The sequence below is a fragment of the Helianthus annuus genome, chromosome 6, assembly GCF_002127325.2.
Source record: "Helianthus annuus cultivar XRQ/B chromosome 6, HanXRQr2.0-SUNRISE, whole genome shotgun sequence".
Classification (NCBI taxonomy): domain Eukaryota; kingdom Viridiplantae; phylum Streptophyta; class Magnoliopsida; order Asterales; family Asteraceae; genus Helianthus; species Helianthus annuus.
Window position 1 is genome coordinate 102,170,612 of NC_035438.2, and position 21,757 is coordinate 102,192,368.

The window sequence follows — 21,757 nt, forward strand, 5'->3', positions numbered from 1 at the left end:
AGCGAGCGGACGATTCAGACGTTGGAGGACATGCTGAGAGCGTGTGTTATGGATTTGGGCGGTAGCTGGGATAAGCATTTGCCTCTGGTTGAGTTTTCATACAACAACAGCTACCATACCAGTATTGGTGCCGCGCCATTCGAAGCTTTATATGGACACAAGTGCAGATCACCGCTCTGTTGGTCTGACGCCGGTGATAGACAGTTGGTTGGTCCTGATGTAGTCCAGGAAACCACCGATAAGATTGCACAGATATGAGATCGCATCAGTGCGGCTCGTGACCGGCAGAAAGCCTACGCGGATCGAAGCAGGAAACCTCTAGAGTTTGAGGTTGGTGATATGGTTTTGTTGAAGGTATCACCCTGGAAGGGTGTGGCACGCTTTGGGAAGCGTGGAAAGTTGAATCCGCGATATATTGGTCCGTTCAGGATTCTGGAAAGGATTGGGACCGTAGCATACAAGTTGGACCTACCTGCCGAACTGAATGGTGTTCACGATACATTTCATGTATCCAATCTGAAGAAAAGCCCAACACAAGATACCGTTGTCATTCCTACCGACGAAATTCATGTTGACGACACGCTCCACTTCGTTGAAGAACCCGTTGAGGTCACGGATTGGAAAGTGAACAAGACCCGCCGGAGCAGTGTCAAGCTCGTCAAAGTTCGTTGGAATACCCGCCATGGTCCTGAATTCACCTGGGAGCGTGAGGACCGAATGAAAGAGAAATACCCCCATCTATTTCCCAAGAACCCTGCTTCTACAAGCAGAACTTAAATTTCGGGACGAAATTTTTCTAACGGGGGGAGAATGTGACAACCCTCACTAAACCAGGTATCCGTACGACTTAATTAATAATTAATTGCTGCTTAATTACTGTGCTTACTTGAAATTATTGATGAACTACTACTTGACTGTTGATACTTGTACATACTTGCATCATACTCTATTTGCTGTCACTACATTATTTACATGCTGAACTCTAGTGACAAACATGATGCACAAAAGCACAGTAGCACCATGAACGGATAACCTATTGAACATGCTGATAAAGCCAGCATCAGGCAGATACTGCCTCTAAGGCTTGTATGAGCCAGAATTATTTTACTACACCCATAGTGAGTGTAGGGATACAAGGGTTGTAGAACTGCGTCTCTAGGAATAAGTTACGATGACTGGATGTGCCTAAAACACACACTGAGCACAAAACACAGCACTTTAATTAACATTTCAGCTTCTGGCTAGCTAATAAAGTGCCAAAACATGAGAAAAATATTACTAGACACTTTCCAAAGTGTCAGGAAATAGTTGTGTCACTAGAAATGGTATTTACGACACTTAAAAGCTTTGTTAAGCGCTTTAACGGATTACTATCCAACCGAACAACCGGACTTTACCCGGGACATGAAAATATTGCCCAAAAACATTATTTATCTTTTTCTGAGCCAGTTAGGATCCCTGAATATCCTAACACCCGCGTTAAAACATAACACGCAACTAACCGAGTTAAGTGCTTAACTAACCTACTTAACTTAACTATGACTTAACTATTAGTTGAATTCTAACCAAATGACCCCCCCCTTTCCAACAAAACCGTCCCCTAGGGGACATACTTGTACAAGACTTGATTTCTTTTCATTATTATAATCCAAAGTGTTGGATATCTAATAGACACATTAACCAATGGATTTAGAACTTGATTTTGCCTATAAGTAAACTCATTAGCACAAGTGATCATTCACATCCAACTTCACTCAAAAATTACTCTCTCTTTCCCTCCCTTGGTTCTCGGCCGAAGACACCCCACCCCCATCCATCCTTGTTCGATTTTGATCAAGCAATCCCAAGTCCATACAAGTGTTACGGGTCACATACAAGGAGCCTTGGAGCAAACGGAAGACGAAGGACCTCTCTATCTAGCTTTTATCCACGCATTTTTCGCATAGATTCTTCCCTAGCCTCGAGCTAGAGGTATAATGCTTAAAACTCGTACTCGAACTAATCTAAGGTGGTTAATAAGATATATGATGATTAAAACTCGGAATCTTGCATTTTGAAGCATTAAAGTCTACTAAAATTACAAGTATTGTTGGTTAAAAGCATATAAGTTGTGTAAAAGTTGTAGTAATTAAAAGTTGTGATTATTTAGGCCCGATCTATGATGTGGTAGCTCGGATCATCATTTAACCCGGTTTGGTTAAGGCCATGGATCTTGACATAAGCTTGTTTTTAATAGAACAAGGGTTAAAAGGTGAAACTCTACCACACGCGAAGCATGAACTTGTGTAAAAGTATTTTTACTTGTAAAGTAGTATCTAAAACTAGCAGATCTACGTATCTGCGGGTGGTATTTTCAAAGAACCACATATCACAGAAGTCATGTTTTCTAAAAATAGATCTTACATTAACAAGCATGATTTTTTTATAAACCACAAGTGTGTAAACACTTGTGAAATGAAAAGTTTCGACAAAATAACAATCTTTGTAAAAGATGACGAGAAGTTGTAAAGACGGATTTACTATAAAAACGAGGTTTTTACGAGATCAAATTACCTTATATGAAGATCTACTAAATTTAAGGAGATTTACACCACAGTTTTGGGAAAACTGCAAGTTCATGTAATTTTTGGCGATTTACACATATGTTGATTAGTTGTTGTGATGAAAGTTGTTTTGATCAAATAAAGAAAATTGTTGAGTTGATTTGTTAAAGAAAATGATACGCTTGAAAGCGTGGCCACCTCCAGTTACAGAGGAAACTCTGGCGAAATTTTTCTAAAAACCTAACACTTAGAATTATCTACGCTACAAGTGTTAGAATTATTTTTGACATGTTTACAAAATATATTTCGCCACGACTTTATTTTCAAATATTCGGAGGTGGGATTTTCACAAAAACTAAACGTGATAAATATATATAATATATTTTCACCACACTGTTTATGATTATTTTGTGAAAATACATAAATATTATTTTTAGAGTAAAAATAATATTTACGAACGTTAACAGATCCAAAATAATACGAACACCTCTACGATAATTATATAAGTTACACCGGTAATTACTATTACCACACGAATGATAAAACGTAACTTACGCATTATACGGGAATATTTATGAACCCGTATCTTATCAACGTATTATTTTTGGGAGAAAATTATGAGGAAAGAAAATATAATATTTTTGAGAAAAATATTTATATTTTGGGATTAGAAGTAAAAATATATTAAGTGAGACTTAATGATATAATTTGAACGCACATGTATTAAATCCCCCATCCTTGGGAAGGAGATTAACTACCAAGTATATACGAAAAGTAAACACGGAATAGTTGTCTAACTATTTCCAAAAACTCAAACTATAAAGCTAAGGCACGGCCGTCCGTCTAATAGATTTAGCACATGTAGGTCGTTGCACAGCTGCCCGATTTGGAGTACTTGGTAGAGACGCACCGACTGTGAGTTCATGTCCCCCTTTTCTCTTAACTGTTTTCAGTTTTCTAAACTGCGGGGGTGAAATACATGTTACTATGATTACGAGTACTTTTTACATGGTATGGTTAGCGTAAGGAGGGTTACTACTTAGATCATGTGAGTGGGTAGGCGGGAACTGGAGGCCATTAATCCTCATTGTAGGACCGAGGGACGTAAGCGGTAGATCTATCTGGGTGTAGCGAGCCCAACCCCAGGTCCAGCATAACGGACCTCGGGGTGACTTTGTGCCCCGACGCAAAATCGCAAGGGTTGAGTCTTCCTACTTGCACTTCACACGTATCAATGGCCTTGCAAACCATTGGTGATCTCTTTTTCCTTATTTGCTACATACCAGGATTTTGATAAATACAAAGGTTTATTTACTCACTTTCGCATGAACTCGCTCAACATTATTGTTGATTTTTCAACTTACATGTATTTCAGGGAATTAAAGATCTGGCACGGTATGGCACGTTTTCCCGCTGCACTAGTTTCCGAGGTCATCCGGGGTTTAGGGAATGTGACTCTTTCCTGGACAAGTCACAGTCTTTAAACCATGTTTATGTTTTGTTTGTTTGTTGAACAATGTTCTGATTATTAGGGTATTTTCCCGTTAAGACAATGGTATTGTATTTGGTTTTTAAAACTTAATGGATGATCTTGCATGTTTTTAAATTCATATAGCTTTGTTATGATTAAGCTATGGTATTAAGAAGTCACACCAAATTAACCACGCTTCCGCAAAGCCAGGGTGTGACAGCTTGGTATCAGAGCTCTGATCATAGCAAACTAGGATTCTTTCTCGAGTCTAGACTATGATCACTAGGGCTCTCACGAAAACATTTTTATTGCATACCACTTAAGTCCAGATCCAAAACGTTTTTTTTACAAACACATGTTGAGCACATTTTATTATTTTTAGGCTCAGTCTTGGAGGCTGAGGCTCGGTCTTGGAGGCCGAGGCTCGATCTTAGAGATCGAGGTAGATGTTTATTGTTTTAGGCTCAGTCTTGGAGGCTGAGGCTCGGTCTTGGAGGCCGAGGCTCGATCTTAGAGATCGAGGTAGATGGCTAGTGAGACTAGGAAGAGTGGGCTCAGTCATGAAGGCTGAGGCTCGGTCATGGAGGCCGAGGCTCGATCTAGGAGGTCGAGGTGGATGATAGAGCAGTCTTAGAGACTGGGAGGAATTTGGCTAGTGGGACTAGGAATGTCAGTCTTAGAGACTGGGAAGAATTTGGCTAGTGGGACTAGGAATGTCAGTCTAGGAGACTGGGAGGCTAGTGGGACTAGGAGGATTATGTGATTTCTTACTTGGTGACTTATGTGATTACTTGATTGTATGGCTGATTATTTGTGCAAATTTGTGTTTATGTTACAGACTCATGGACTCGCCCGGTACCGGCGATTCGGACACCACTGGACCCATACCTGTAGTATCTGATGACCTCCCATCCTCAGAGCACGAGGTGCACACTTCTGATTACACCAGCACTGACGAGGACGATTTTCAACCCTTCGCACTACCTGAGGGTGCTGATGAGCCTGCAGATGGCCCTCCCGTTGAGTACCTACCGTTAGTAGAGATTCCGGCTCCTATACCCTTAGCCGTTTATCCTGTGTATGATTTACTCCTTGACGCCGAGGCTGACGGTGATATTGACCTGTATGACGATGAGCCCATAGAGGATGATGATCTTCTCGAGGATGAGATCCAGGACGCGGCCCTACTTCCTGCTGGCGATCTTCTGATGATCGCTGATGCTCCCGCCGAGGATTCGCCTGCGCATTCTCCGGTCCCAGACTCCTTTGAGTCTGTGGCATCCGCACCTTTCCACCCTTTGAGCGCATAGCACTTTTTGCATGGTTCAGACCCCGACCAGGCATCCTCTGTTGCTCCTATTCCCAGCTTTGCGTTTGACCATGATGACATAGAGGATTCTGATCCTATCTTTCCTCCGGGATTCGACCCGGATCATGATATAGAGTTCATACCTATGGATCAGCCCATGGAGGATCCAGCTGACCCAGTCGATCCTATTGACCACGAGTTCGATTTCGAGATGGCTTTTGATGACCCTGAGCCTGCCTTGGCTCCTGAGCAGGCAGCTGCTCTAGACCCTATGCCTGAGCATGACCCCGTACATGCTGGCATCCCTGTTGAACCTGTGCTAGCTGACCCGCCTGTCGATGATCATCTGGAGGATGATCATGTTATTGCTGCCGATCATGTCGATCCACCTCTTATTGCTGATATACCTGTTGACCATCCTGTCGATCACATTGCACCCGTTCACCCTATTGTTGCTCCCCCACCCGATCCCGTTCCACTAGAGCGCGAGCATGCATTGTTCGCGGCACACATGGATCCACCGGACGAGCACGCACAGCACGGATGGATTCCTGCTGATGAGGATGTTCCACCTATTCCCCCACACCACACTGATACACGACATGTTGATTTCTCTTTTCAGGTTCCTTAGTTTGTACCTCCAGCGAGACCTGGAGAGGGTTCGTCGGCCCATCCCTTTGGGCATATACCGACATATGTTCTTGTTATGCCACAGTTTCCACCTGTTGTACCCCCTGTCTCTCCTTTTCATGTGGCACCTTTCGATCCCACCAGTACGCCATTCCTTTGGCCGTCACCGCCTGTCATGCCACCTACTGATCCTTACCATCCATTCCATGTGGGACACACTATAGAGGGCGTTTTGAAGTCTTTCGTTTTTCAGCATGAGTCACACACGCAGCGCATCCAGGAGCTTGAGAGAGCTCAGCTGCCACCATGCCAGTGCCATGGTCAGACACATTCTCCTTTGCAGCCTTCTCGACCTATGCCCCCAGATTATGCTGCGCGTCTCTTTGCTTTAGAGCAGCAGGTTGCTTCATTCATCCGTACTCAGAGAGCCATGGAGGAGGACTGGCCCCAGTTACGTCGTTTGTTTTACACTCACTTTCCCCCTCCTCCACCGCCATCTGTATAGAGCTCATCAGTACTGTTTGGGTAGACGTTGGTGAGAGGACCGCGATTGCTTTTGACTGCACAGCCTTTTTGGAGACTACATGATGGTTCTGACTTTTGACATGTATTTGATGTATTTGACACTGACTTGATATAGTTTTGGACAGGGGTGATGTAGCCCCTAGTTGATTGATGATTGTATGACACAGTGATGTACTGATACACTTACTACGTGGTCTCGATATATAGCAATCGCAGTATTCTCATCATATTTGATTCGCTTGATTGCTTATTTATATTTTTATAACATAGGATGTTGTGTGTATAATGTTTGTGACATGGGATGTTGTGTGATTAGTATTTGTGAAGTATTGATAACATGAGATGTTATGTGCTATTACTATTACTATATACGTACGCTTTACTATGGCCTGACCGACGTAAACACATCTTTAGAAGATGCCGCCAAGACGTCAACAACAGCAAATGCCTACCACTCAGGCCGAACTACAGCAAGTCATTGCTGCTGCCATTGCTCAATATGCTGCCTCTCAAGGAGGAATGAGTGGAAGCAACTCTGGCAACACTGGCAACAATAACAATCCACCTCATGGTAACCCTAAGTCATTAAGACATACCATGACCTAAATGGATTTCCCTAGCAAGAATGCTAATGCCAATCATATGTTATAATGTATGTGCAGGGTGCACCTACAAGCAGTTCTTGGACTGCAAGCCCGTAAACTTTGATGGCACAGGAGGTGCTGTCGCCTTTGTTCGCTGGGCTGAGAAAACCGAATCCGTTCTTCGCATGAGCAAATGCGCACTGGATCAGCAAGTCACCTATATCTCTGGGCTATTTTTGGATGGAGCCCTATCTTGGTGGAATCTACAAGTACAGACACTTGGCAAAGCTGCAGCCTATGCGCTGACCTGGACCGAACTGAAGGAACTCATGCGCAAAAAGTATTGCTCCCGTGCTGAAATCCAGAGATTAGAGACCGAGTTCTGGCATTTGAAAATGGAAGGCCCAAAGATAGCAGAGTATGTTCAGAGATTCCACGATTTGTCGCATGTGGTACCCTACATGGTCACTCCCGAGTTCAAGAGAATTGAACGCTTCATTTGGGGATTAGCTCCTCAAATCATAAGCATTGTGACCTCCTCCAAACCTACGACGATCACTGAAGCCATTGATTTGAGTGTGGCTCTCACAGAGGAGGCAATTCGTTTGAACAAGTTTGATGAAGTTGAGCCAAAGAAGAAAGAGACTCATGTGGAGTCATCTGGAGGGAACAAGCGGAAGTTTTCAAACTTCAAGCAGGGCACCGGGGTGGTGGTTAAGAAAGGGGAATCAAGTATGCCAGCTCAGGATACAGCTGGTGGTAGGAGGAAAGGTAAGGGATATATGGGTGCACATCCCAAGTGTAACTCTTGCCAACGCCATCACTCTGGTCGATGCGGGCCAAAAGTATGTGAAGCTTGTGGAAAGACTGGTCACTTGAAGGATTCCTGTTGGGCTAGTGCTGGCCGGGGAGGCCAAGGAGGAATTGGGAATAGAAATAATCGTGGTGGTGTTGGGAATCGCCCACAAGGGAACAATGGAGGTGATGGGAATCGGGTCAATAATGCAAACCAAGCGGGCGCTGTGAATCGTAATCAGAGAAACAATCAAGCTAGAAACGGTGGTGGAAATGGGCAGAGGCCCGGATGTTTCAACTATGGTGACCTTGGGCATTACAAGAAGAATTGCCCGGAATTAAACCAAGCCCGCGGAAGGGTTTTCAACATAGAAGCAAGGGAAGCGCGCCAGGATCCCAATGTTGTCACTGGTACGTTCCCTATAAACCAACGCTATGCATCCGTTTTATTTGATACTGGCGCCGATTATAGCTTCGTGTCGTTAGAATTTAAGAATATGCTTGGTTTAGCCGCTAGTAAGTTAGATATTCCGTACTCGATCGAATTGGCGAATGGGAAGTTAGTAGAAGCCAATGAAGTCGTCAGGGGTTGTGTGATTGAATTGGGAGAGCGTGAGTTCGCTCTAGATCTACTACCAGTCCAGTTGGGAAGCTTCGACGTGGTAGTAGGAATGGATTGGTTATCGAGTAACAAGGCCGAGATAGTTTGTCATGAGAAGGTCATTCGTATCCCGACCGAAGATGGTGGGACCATTGTTGTTCACGGAGAGAAGCGTGAGGCGCCGTTAAGAATTATTAGCTGTCTGAAAGCAAGAAAGTGTTTGCAGAAAGGATGTGTTGCTTTTCTGGCACACATTGTGGATAAGAAAGCAGAAGAACCGAAGATCGAAGACATCCCTGTCGTGAGGGAATACCCAGAAGTCTTCCCAGAAGATTTGCCTGGCTTGCCGCCTCAAAGGCAAGTGGAGTTCCGCATTGACTTAGTTCCAGGCGCCGCGCCTGTGGCTAAGGCACCTTACAGACTTGCTCCGTCTGAAATGCAGGAACTGTCGACACAACTTCAAGAGTTGTTAGACAAGGGATTTATCCGACCAAGCTTCTCGCCTTGGGGAGCTCCAGTCTTGTTTGTCAAGAAAAAGGACGGTAGTTTCCGTATGTGCATTGACTACAGAGAGTTGAACAAGCTGACGATCAAGAATAGGTATCCTCTGCCAAGGATTGATGATCTGTTCGACCAACTTCAAGGTTCAAGCTTCTACTCGAAGATCGATTTGCGATCTGGTTACCATCAGTTAAGGATACAAGAGGAGAGTATCCCAAAGACAGCCTTCAGAACTCGTTATGGGCACTACGAGTTTCTGGTTATGCCGTTTGGTCTGACAAACGCACCTGCAGTGTTCATGGATTTGATGAATCGAGTTTGTAAGCCGTACTTGGATAAGTTCGTGATTGTATTCATCGATGATATTTTGATTTATTCAAAGACGAAGGCTGAGCACGAGCAGCATTTAAGAGCCATTCTTGAGCTGCTAAAGAAGGAACAGTTGTACGCCAAATTCTCTAAGTACGAGTTTTGGCTAAGAGAAGTGCAATTCCTTGGGCACGTGGTAAATGGAGATGGAATCCACGTGGATCCAACCAAGATCGAGGCGATCAAGGATTGGGAAACGCCAAAGACGCCAACCGAGATTCGGCAATTCTTGGGTTTGGCTGGCTATTACCGAAGATTCATTGAGAATTTTTCAAAGATCGCTCAACCATTGACGCTCCTCACACAGAAGGACAAGAAGTTTGATTGGGGAATCAAACAGGAAGAAGCGTTTCAGGTATTGAAAGATAAGCTTTGCAACGCGCCAATCTTAGCCCTACCGGAAGGTACAGATGATTTTGTGGTATACTGCGACGCTTCGCGTCAAGGATTGGGTTGTGTGTTGATGCAACGCCAAAAGGTTATTGCTTACGCATCGCGTCAGTTGAAAGTGCATGAGAAGAACTATACCACACATGATTTGGAACTAGGCGCAGTGGTTTTTGCTTTAAAGATCTGGAGGCACTACCTTTATGGTACGAAGTGCATAATCTTCACAGATCACAAGAGCCTGCAGCATATATTCAACCAAAAGGAGTTGAATATGAGGCAAAGACGATGGGTAGAGCTGTTGAATGACTACGACTGCGAGATAAAGTATCATCCAGGGAAGGCGAATGTGGTCGCCGATGCCCTGAGTCGAAAAGAGAGGATCAAGCCCATAAGGGTTAGGGCTTTGGAGATGGTTGTACGAACCGATTTTCCTCTGTGCATTCGTGCCGCGCAGAAAGAAGCTTTCAAGGAAAGAAACCTTGAAGAAGAGTATCTCCGTGGGATGGAGAAGTTATTGGTACCAAACAAGGAAGGAACGTTGTGTTTTGAGAAAAGAATTTGGGTTCCTTTGTTTGGAGGTTTAAGGAAGGTTATTTTCGATGAAGCTCACAAGTCGCGGTACTCTATCCACCCTGGAGCGGATAAGATGTACCAGGATCTTAAAGATTATTATTGGTGGCCTAGGATGAAAGGCGATGTGGCTGTTTATGTGAGCAAATCTTTAACTTGCGCTAAGGTTAAAGCGGAATACCAGAAGCCTTCAGGACTTCTGCAACAACCAGAGATTCCCAAGTGGAAGTGGGAACAAATCTCCATGGATTTTGTTACGAAATTGCCAAGAACGCCGAGAGGCCATGACACTATCTGGGTGATAGTGGATCGATTAACGAAATCAGCGCACTTCTTACCTATCAGAGAGAAGGATAATACGAGCAAGTTGGCCGAAATTTACATGAGGGAAATTGTTACACGCCATGGAGTACCTCTCTCAATCATCTCTGATAGAGACGGAAGGTTCGTATCAAGGATATGGCAATCCTTCCAAGAAGCTTTTGGCTCGAAGTTGAATATGAGCACCGCGTTTCACCCACAGACCGACGGTCAAAGCGAGCGGACGATTCAGACGTTGGAGGACATGCTGAGAGCGTGTGTTATGGATTTGGGCGGTAGCTGGGATAAGCATTTGCCTCTGGTTGAGTTTTCATACAACAACAGCTACCATACCAGTATTGGTGCCGCGCCATTTGAAGCTTTATATGGACACAAGTGCAGATCACCGCTCTGTTGGTCTGACGCCGGTGATAGACAGTTGGTTGGTCCTGATGTAGTCCAGGAAACCACAGATAAGATTGCACAGATATGAGATCGCATCAGTGTGGCTCGTGACCGGCAGAAAGCCTACGCGGATCGAAGCAGGAAACCTCTAGAGTTTGAGGTTGGTGATATGGTTTTGTTGAAGGTATCACCCTGGAAGAGTGTGGCACGCTTTGGGAAGCGTGGAAAGTTGAATCCGCGATATATTGGTCCGTTCAGGATTCTGGAAAGGATTGGGACCGTAGCATACAAGTTGGACCTACCTGCCGAACTGAATGGTGTTCACGATACATTTCATGTATCCAATCTGAAGAAAAGCCCAACACAAGATACCGTTGTCATTCCTACCGACGAAATTCATGTTGACGACACGCTCCACTTCGTTGAAGAACCCGTTGAGGTCACGGATTGGAAAGTGAACAAGACCCACCGGAGCAGTGTCAAGCTCGTCAAAGTTCGTTGGAATGCCCGCCATGGTCCTGAATTCACCTGGGAGCGTGAGGACCGAATGAAAGAGAAATACCCCCATCTATTTCCCAAGAACCCTGCTTCTACAAGCAGAACTTAAATTTCGGGACGAAATTTTTCTAACGGGGGGAGAATGTGACAACCCTCACTAAACCAGGTATCCGTACGACTTAATTAATAATTAATTGCTGCTTAATTACTGTGCTTACTTGAAATTACTGATGAACTGCTACTTGACTGTTGATACTTGTACATACATGCATCATACTCTATTTGCTGTCACTACATTATTTACATGCTGAACTCTAGTGACAAACATGATGCACAAAAGCACAGTAGCACCATGAACGGATAACCTATTGAACATGCTGATAAAGCCAGCATCAGGCAGATACTGCCTCTAAGGCCTGTATGAGCCAGAATTATTTTACTACACCCATAGTGAGTGTAGGGATACATGGGTTGTAGAACTGCGTCTCTAGGAATAAGTTACGATGACTGGATGTGCCTAAAACACACACTGAGCACAAAACACAGCACTTTAATTAACATTTCAGCTTCTGGCTAGCTAATAAAGTGCCAAAACATGAGAAAAATATTACTAGACACTTTCCAAAGTGTCAGGAAATAGTTGTGTCACTAGAAATGGTATTTACGACACTTAAAAGCTTTGTTAAGCGCTTTAACGGATTACTATCCAACCGAACAACCGGACTTTACCCGGGACATGAAAATATTGCCCAAAAACATTATTATCTTTTTCTGAGCCAGTTAGGATCCCTGAATATCCTAACACCCGCGTTAAAACATAACACGCAACTAACCGAGTTAAGTGCTTAACTAACCTACTTAACTTAACTATGACTTAACTATTAGTTGAATTCTAACCAAATGACCCCCCCCCCTTTCCAACAAAACCGTCCCCTAGGGGACATACTTGTACAAGACTTGATTTCTTTTCATTATTATAATCCAAAGTGTTGGATATCTAATAGACACATTAACCAATGGATTTAGAACTTGATTTTGCCTATAAGTAAACTCATTAGCACAAGTGATCATTCACATCCAACTTCACTCAAAAATTACTCTCTCTTTCCCTCCCTTGGTTCTCGGCCGAAGACACCCCACCCCCATCCATCCTTGTTCGATTTTGATCAAGCAATCCCAAGTCCATACAAGTGTTACGGGTCACATACAAGGAGCCTTGGAGCAAACGGAAGACGAAGGACCTCTCTATCTAGCTTTTATCCACGCATTTTTCGCATAGATTCTTCCCTAGCCTCGAGCTAGAGGTATAATGCTTAAAACTCGTACTCGAACTAATCTAAGGTGGTTAATAAGATATATGATGATTAAAACTCGGAATCTTGCATTTTGAAGCATTAAAGTCTACTAAAATTACAAGTATTGTTGGTTAAAAGCATATAAGTTGTGTAAAAGTTGTAGTAATTAAAAGTTGTGATTATTTAGGCCCGATCTATGATGTGGTAGCTCGGATCATCATTTAACCCGGTTTGGTTAAGGCCATGGATCTTGACATAAGCTTGTTTTTAATAGAACAAGGGTTAAAAGGTGAAACTCTACCACACGCGAAGCATGAACTTGTGTAAAAGTATTTTTACTTGTAAAGTAGTATCTAAAACTAGCAGATCTACGTATCTGCGGGTGGTATTTTCAAAGAACCACATATCACAGAAGTCATGTTTTCTAAAAATAGATCTTACATTAACAAGCATGATTTTTTTATAAACCACAAGTGTGTAAACACTTGTGAAATGAAAAGTTTCGACAAAATAACAATCTTTGTAAAAGATGACGAGAAGTTGTAAAGATGGATTTACTCTAAAAACGAGGTTTTTACGAGATCAAATTACCTTATATGAAGATCTACTAAATTTAAGGAGATTTACACCACAGTTTTGGGAAAACTGCAAGTTCATGTAATTTTTGGCGATTTACACATATGTTGATTAGTTGTTGTGATGAAAGTTGTTTTGATCAAATAAAGAAAATTGTTGAGTTGATTTGTTAAAGAAAATGATACGCTTGAAAGCGTGGCCACCTCCAGTTACAGAGGAAACTCTGGCGAAATTTTTCTAAAAACCTAACACTTAGAATTATCTACGCTACAAGTGTTAGAATTATTTTTGACATGTTTACAAAATATATTTCGCCACAACTTTATTTTCAAATATTCGAAGGTGGGATTTTCACAAAAACTAAACGTGATAAATATATGTAATATATTTTCACCACACTGTTTATGATTATTTTGTGAAAATACATTGTCACACCCCCAAAATCCACCTGCGGAGTATCACCGCTTGGGAGCGTGACTGACCAGGATCAAGCCACCAATCATATTGAACATGTAATTAATATTAAGTAAAATAAATGTAAACCATCCATCCAATACGATAGGTGTTCAAAACATAACCATAGTTTCAAAGTGTAGCGGAAGCATAGTAAATAATCCAACAATAGTTAATAGTTTTAAATGTCATAATAGTTCAACGTAGAAACCACGATCCTTGTCCACAACGACCCGCTTCTCCAGTGCAAGCTCCAAGTACCTAACGATCTGCAAGGCATGTAACAGAATGATCAACAAACTAGTTGAGCGAGTTCACAGTAAGTAAGTGCGTAACAGTAAGTAACGGGTGGCTCTACTGGGCCAATAGTAAGTTATACAGGTGGGGGCTTCCCATGTTATGTGACCACTAGACTATTCGTATCAACTACTCGTATCATCCCTGTTCTTCATCCGAGAACAGTAGCGCGTATGGGGTGTGCGTAGGTTTTACGCACGTATCCTTCACAACCGAGGATAGAAGTAAGTAATGCGTACACGTAGGTTTTACATGCGTGCCTGACATCCGAGGCAGTAATTGGCATATGACCACGTAGGTGTTATCCTAACCTACGGAACCGTCCTGACATCCGAGGACCATGGTAGGTGATAGTCTAGGAAAAGCATATATACGTTCTTAGTCAATGGTAACCTTTATCCCATTCCCACGACCCGGGAATCCCATGCCTTAGTAGGAGTGTGAACTCACCTTGGTTTGCTCGGTATGCTAGGTTATGCACTCACAAGTAATTAATCAAGTCCTATTGTATGCACGTATAACAAATCAGTTCATGTTCGAAATGATACGCATGTAATCTAATGTCACATAGTGCTTGATAGCCAATATCATGTATCAATCATGTATCACGTAACAGTTAACCCATTCATACAATTCACGTAATTCATATGAACATTTACAGGATCATGCACCTCTCAAAAACTCAGACAAGTATGGGGGGGGGTCTCCCCTGTACAAAACTCGGATAGCACATGTAATCATACAATAAACTCAGACTATCAAGTTACACACACAGACCCGGACCCTTGGTACATTCCTTAAACTCGGGCCCAATGTCATCATATTAACCTCGGGCCCAATATCATCATAACATGCATAAACCCGATCCAAATTAAAGTGTTAAATTCGGACTACAAGATAAACTCGGCCCATATAATTAAACTCGGTCCAAATTCTTTACATAAACTCGGACCATTTGGCTTTATTAAACTCGGCCCCTCCTTTGTTTAACAAACTCGGACCATGTTAATTATATTAAGTTCGGACCACACTTCAACAATAAACTCGGACCAATTAAATTTAATAACCTCGGTCCATTATTGATCCATTTAAACTCGGTCAAGGAGAATCAATTAAACTCGGACACACTCATCCCTTTATTATCCTCGGACCAAGAACATACTCGGTCTATTTGCTTAATTAAACTCTGACTAATTTGTAAATTATATTCGGACAAGCATGCAAAGGTTATACTCGGACACTACTTTAAAGATTATATTCGGATCATATTACTTCATTATACTAAACTCGGGCCAGCTAGATCATTTTTAAACTCGGACATGTATTATATTGTGAAACTCAGACAAACCAGCAACCACAACACTCTGAATAATATTAATCATATGGTCGTAGGGATCATAGCAGTTACATTTCTTGGTCTATAACCCTAATTTCATATATTTTGACGGCAGAAACAATCATCAACCAACCCATGTTTAACAACAACAATCATCACCAAGATAATCTATCGAGCATGCAGCCAAGTATCATCAAACTCACAATTATTCAGAATCAAAACAAAATCATGTGAGGAACTAGGGTTTACAAGCATCAATCAATCAACAATTAGTCAAGAATTGATACAATCAAATAATCAACGCACAATCATTAACAATTACCTTGAATAATTCTAGAGAAAGAGGAAATCAAGTGTGATGATTATCTAGTGCCAATGATGGTGGTGATGATTGCTAGGGAGCCAAAGAAATGAGAGTACGTGCTTTGGTTTCTTGGAAATGATTAGAGAATGATTAGGGAAGAGAATTAGGGTTATTAGTTGTTAAAGTTTCACTATCAACCCTAAGCACCCTTAAGTAATATTTATTACAGTTTCAACACCACATTCCATTATTTGACAAATCTTTCACAAGTTACACATAACCATGCACAACCACAAAACTCTATATTATATCAAAACATATATAGTTTCATAGCAAACCAATTGTGCAAGCAAACAATCTAAACAATCAATAAACGTGCAATAAATGCGAAATAGAATCTTGGAAATTCGAGTTGTCACATTATCCCCAACTTGAAAGAAATTTCGTCCCGAAATTTGGTACGCACTCACTGAGGAAGCTAGGTAAGCTGTACTGTTCACTGGTTTTCCTGGGGTGTCACATCATCCCCCCGTTGATTTGGAATTTCGTCTCGAAATTCAGTAGTAGTAGCTTCAGCCTCAGTAGTGGATGTATTGGTTTCGAATAACTGGGGGTGCTTTTCTTTCATTTGGTCTTCGCGTTCCCAAGTATACTCTGGGCCACGTTGGGAGTTCCAACGAACTCGAACAAGAGGGATTCTCTTGTGTTTGAGGACCTTAACATCCCGGTCCGTGATTTCAATTGGTTCCTCGACGAACTGCAACCGCTCGTCGATAGTGAGTTCCTTAAAAGGAATGATGAGGGTTTCATCTGATAAGCACTTCTTTAAGTTCGACACATGAAAGACATTGTGAACTGCTCCGAGTTCAGCTGGTAAGTTCAACTTGTAGGCTACTTTGCCAATCTTTTCTAAGATTTCGAATGGTCCGACGTACCGCGGATTCAGTTTGCCCCTTTTGCCAAAACGTACCACACCCTTCCAGGGTGAGACTTTCAATAATACCCGGTCCCCGACCTGAAATTCCAAAGGCTTTCTACGCTTGTCCGCGTAGGCTTTCTGACGGTCGCGTGCTGCCGCCATGCGTTGTCGTATCTGTGCTATCTTTTCTGTGGCGTCCACTACAATCTCTGGACCCGTAATTTGACTATCCCCCACCTCTGCCCAACAGAGAGGTGACCGGCATTTACGTCCGTACAATGCCTCGAATGGAGCGGCTTGAATGCTGGTATGGTAACTGTTATTGTACGAAAACTCTACCAATGGGAGGTGTTTTTCCCAGCCGTTGCCGAAATCGATAACGCATGCCCTAAGCATGTCTTCAAGTGTTTGAATCGTTCGCTCAGACTGCCCATCCGTCTGAGGATGATATGCTGTGCTCATGTCTAAACGTGAGCCGAAAGATTTATGCATTGCTTGCCATAGCTCTGACGTGAATCGTGCATCGCGATCCGAAATAATAGAGGTGGGCACTCCGTGCCTCGAAACAACTTCTTTAAGATAGACGTCTGCGAGAGTGGAGAACTTGTCCGTTTCCTTAATCGGCAGGAAGTGTGCAGACTTGGTGAGTCGATCAACTATGACCCATATTGTATCATTCCCACGCTGAGATCTAGGTAAACCTGTAACAAAATCCATGGAAATTTCTTCCCATTTCCATTGCGGTATCTTAGGCTGCTGAAGTAGACCAGCTGGTTTCTGATATTCAACCTTGACTCTCGCACAGGTTAAGCATTTTCCAACGTACGTAGCGATGTGGGCCTTCATACTAGGCCACCAATAAGTAGTACTGATGTCGTGGTACATTTTATCCGACCCTGGATGTACCGAATAGCGAGACTTGTGAGCTTCATCCATTACAAGTTCGCGTAGACCGCCATAGAGTGGGACCCAAATACGCCCCGTTACATAGTAGGCGCCGTCTTCCTTTTGTTCCATTCGTTGCCTTGAACCGCGTAAGGCTTCAGCCTTGACGTTTTCGGGCTTTAATGCTTCCATCTGAGCAGTTCGTATCTGTGCGGGAAGACTGGACTGAATAGTGAGCTGCAAGGCTCGTACGCGTCTAGGTAAAGTGTCTTTCCTGCTGAGAGCATCAGCCACAACATTGGCTTTTCCCGGATGATACTTGATGGCGCATTCGTAATCATTCAGTAGTTCAACCCATCTTCGTTGACGCATGTTCAAATCCTTCTGCTTAAGGATATGCTCGAGACTCCTGTGATCGGTGTAAATCGTGCACCTGGTACCGTACAGGTAGTGTCGCCATATCTTAAGCGCGAAAACAACAGCTCCCAGCTCTAGATCGTGCGTCGTGTAGTTTCGTTCGTGAACCTTGAGTTGCCGAGAAGCGTAGGCAATAACTTTATCCCGCTGCATCAATACACAACCAAGCCCCTGTATCGATGTGTCACAATAAACCACGAAGTCATCCGTGCCCTCGGGCAGTGAGAGAATAGGTGCGCTGCAAAGCCTATCCTTTAAGTACTGAAAAGCGGTCTCCTGCGTATTACCCCATCTGTAAACGACACCTTTCTGTGTTAGCATAGTAAGCGGCTGCGCGATCTTGGAGAAGTCTTTGATAAACCGCCTGTAGTAACCCGCCAAACCCAAGAATTGGCGTATTTCTGTTGGTGTTCGCGGTGCTGGCCAATTCCTGATCGAATCTACCTTGGATGGATCGACATGAATCCCATCCTTATTCACCACATGGCCTAAGAAGTGGACTTCATGAAGCCAGAAGTCGCATTTTGAAAACTTTGCGTACAGTTGCTCCTTTCGAAGAAGTTCCAAGATAAGACGTAGGTGCTGCTCGTGTTCCTCCTGACTCTTTGAGTAAATCAAAATGTCGTCGATGAATACGATAACGAACTTGTCTAGATAGGGTTTACACACCCTGTTCATAAGATCCATGAAGACTGCAGGCGCGTTCGTAAGCCCGAATGGCATGACCAGAAACTCGTAATGACCGTAGCGAGTTCTGAAAGCGGTTTTGGAGACGTCCTCATCCCGGACTCTCAGCTGATGATAACCTGACCTCAAGTCTATCTTGGAGTAATAACACGACCCTTGCAACTGGTCGAATAAGTCATCTATGCGCGGAAGGGGATAACGGTTCTTCACCGTCACCTTATTAAGTTCGCGGTAGTCGATGCACATTCTGAACGTACCGTCTTTCTTCTTCACAAATAACACTGGAGCTCCCCAAGGCGAAGAGCTTGGACGAATAAAGCCCTTTTCCAAGAGCTCTTGTAGCTGCTTCGACAGTTCTTCCAGTTCGGTTGGAGCTAAACGATACGGTGCGCGGGCTATTGGTGCTGCTCCAGGAGCTAACTCAATCTGAAACTCGACTTGACGATGAGGAGGTAAACCAGGTAAATCTTCAGGAAACACTTGAGGAAAATCACGCACAACTGGTATATCCTCCAGCTTCTTTACCTTTGCTGATGCGTCAGTGACAAGTGCCAGAATGGCAGTATGTCCCTTTCGTAAACATTTCTGCGCCTTTAAGAAAGAGATGATGCCAACCACAGCACCACTCTTGTCACCTTGTACTTCGAGGGGTTCTTGACTGGAGCGAGGAATACGAATAACTTTTTCTTTGCATAAGATCTCCGCGTGATGTTGGGATAACCAATCCATACCGATGACGACGTCGAAACTACCCAAAACTATGGGTATGAGATCAATCGAGAAAGTCTGACCCGCTAGAACAGTACTACAACCCTTGACTACATGCGCGGCTTCTACACTTTTACCATTGGCTAGTTCTACGACGTGTTTGGTGTCTAGGGGTATTGGTGTACGTTTTAATAATTTACTCATTTTCAATGACATATAGCTTGTGTCAGCACCCGAATCAAATAAGACAGTAACATAAATATCGTCGAGAAGAAACTTACCCATAACCACATTGGGATCATTCACTGCGTCACCCCGACCTAGCACAAAAGCACGACCCCGAGCTTCGTTGCCATTGTTGTTGTTGTTTCCCCCGTTATTGTTGTTATTGTTCTCGTTGCCCTGATTGTTGTTGTTGTTCTGGTTCCTGTTTAGCTGGGGGCAGTGTCTCTTGATGTGACCTTCAGCACCACAATTATAGCACCCCTTGTTGCCCTGTTGCTGATTCTGCTGTGCCGGTGGCTGCTGCTGATTCTGATTCGCAGGACGAGGGCTTCTACAGTCTTTGGCCTCGTGACCCATCTTGAGGCATCTTTGACAACGGCCCCTGTTACACTGGCCGCTGTGGTGCCTGTTGCAGTTGTTACACTTTGGAAGGTTTCCGCGATATCCACCCTGCCTGTGGCTACCTGACGACTGCTGGTTAGGGCTTTGATAGTTGCCAGTCTTTCGCTGCTGATTCTGGGACTGAACCGAAACTGATGCTTTGCTTGAATCCCCCTCCCATTTCCTCTTGTTGTCACTGAGGGTAACGGGAGTAGCTGAAGGAGTGACTGTAGCAGTAGCGCTGACGCGCTTAGGCAGTTTATTCTGATCCACTGCCTGATCGGTGATGCGATGAGCGAGACGCTGGATTTCCTGGATGTTGTCGAGGTTAGCCGAGGTAACGTGGCTCTGTATTTCTGGTGCCAAACCTTTGAGATACAACTCAATTCGCTTGTATGGAGGGTCCACCATAGTTGGACATAACACAGCCAACTCATTTGATCTCTTGGTGTAAGCTTCGATTTCCGACCCAACCATTTTCAAGTTATACAACTCGTCCTCCAACTTGTGAATGTCTTCTCTAGTGCAGTATTCCCTCTTGATCAGTTCTTTGAAATCATTCCAGGGTGTGGCGTTAGCAGCTGCCAACCCTAAGATCTGCACTTGTGCGTTCCACCAAGTGAGCGCAATCCCTTCAAGTGTGCCAGTAGCGAACTTCACCCTGCGAGCCTCAGGGCATTCACACATCTCGAAAACTGACTCGAGCTTTTCAAACCAGTGGAGGAGTCCAACTGCTCCCTCCGTGCCACTGAACGTGTTAGGACGACAATCCATGAAATTCTTGAAGGTACACACGGGTTGTTGCTGAGCGGGTTGACCTATTGTGTACGAATAGGGCAAAGTTAAATACGAGAATTAATGTAGGATCTAAAGATCCTAGTGTCTATACTGCAGGGTATACTACCTGCTTGAGCGGCTGCAACTGCCGCAGCAACGAGAGCCTCTAGCTGGGCTTGAGTCATGTTAATTCGTGCGGCCATTGATCTTCACATCAAAGGCAACATAAGTGAGAAAGGTTCGCGAATAGTGCGATGACAGAAGAGTGTAAGCACGTAAGTGTTCTCAAGCAATAACAAGTAGTGAGCAAAGTAATGTAAGCATACTACGAGCAAAGTTCTATGCAGTTCTAGCAAGCAGGTAACAAACATAAACCTTATTACCTAGGATGTCGAGTCTTGCACGTGGAGCGAAGCGTCGTTGTGGATCGTTGAGAGCACTGTTCTGGTTATAGTCTGGTTTTAATAAAAACGTTTTCCCCATATTAAAACCAAGTTCTCTATAACCAATGGCTCTGATACCAATCTGTCACACCCCCAAAATCCACCTGCGGAGTATCACCGCTTGGGAGCGTGACTGACCAGGATCAAGCCACCAATCATATTGAACATGTAATTAATATTAAGTAAAATAAATGTAAACCATCCATCCAATACGATAGGTGTTCAAAACATAACCATAGTTTCAAAGTGTAGCGGAAGCATAGTAAATAATCCAACAATAGTTAATAGTTTTAAATGTCATAATAGTTCAACGTAGAAACCACGATCCTTGTCCACAACGACCCGCTTCTCCAGTGCAAGCTCCAAGTACCTAACGATCTGCAAGGCATGTAACAGAATGATCAACAAACTAGTTGAGCGAGTTCACAGTAAGTAAGTGCGTAACAGTAAGTAACGGGTGGCTCTACTGGGCCAATAGTAAGTTATACAGGTGGGGGCTTCCCATGTTATGTGACCACTAGACTATTCGTATCAACTACTCGTATCATCCCTGTTCTTCATCC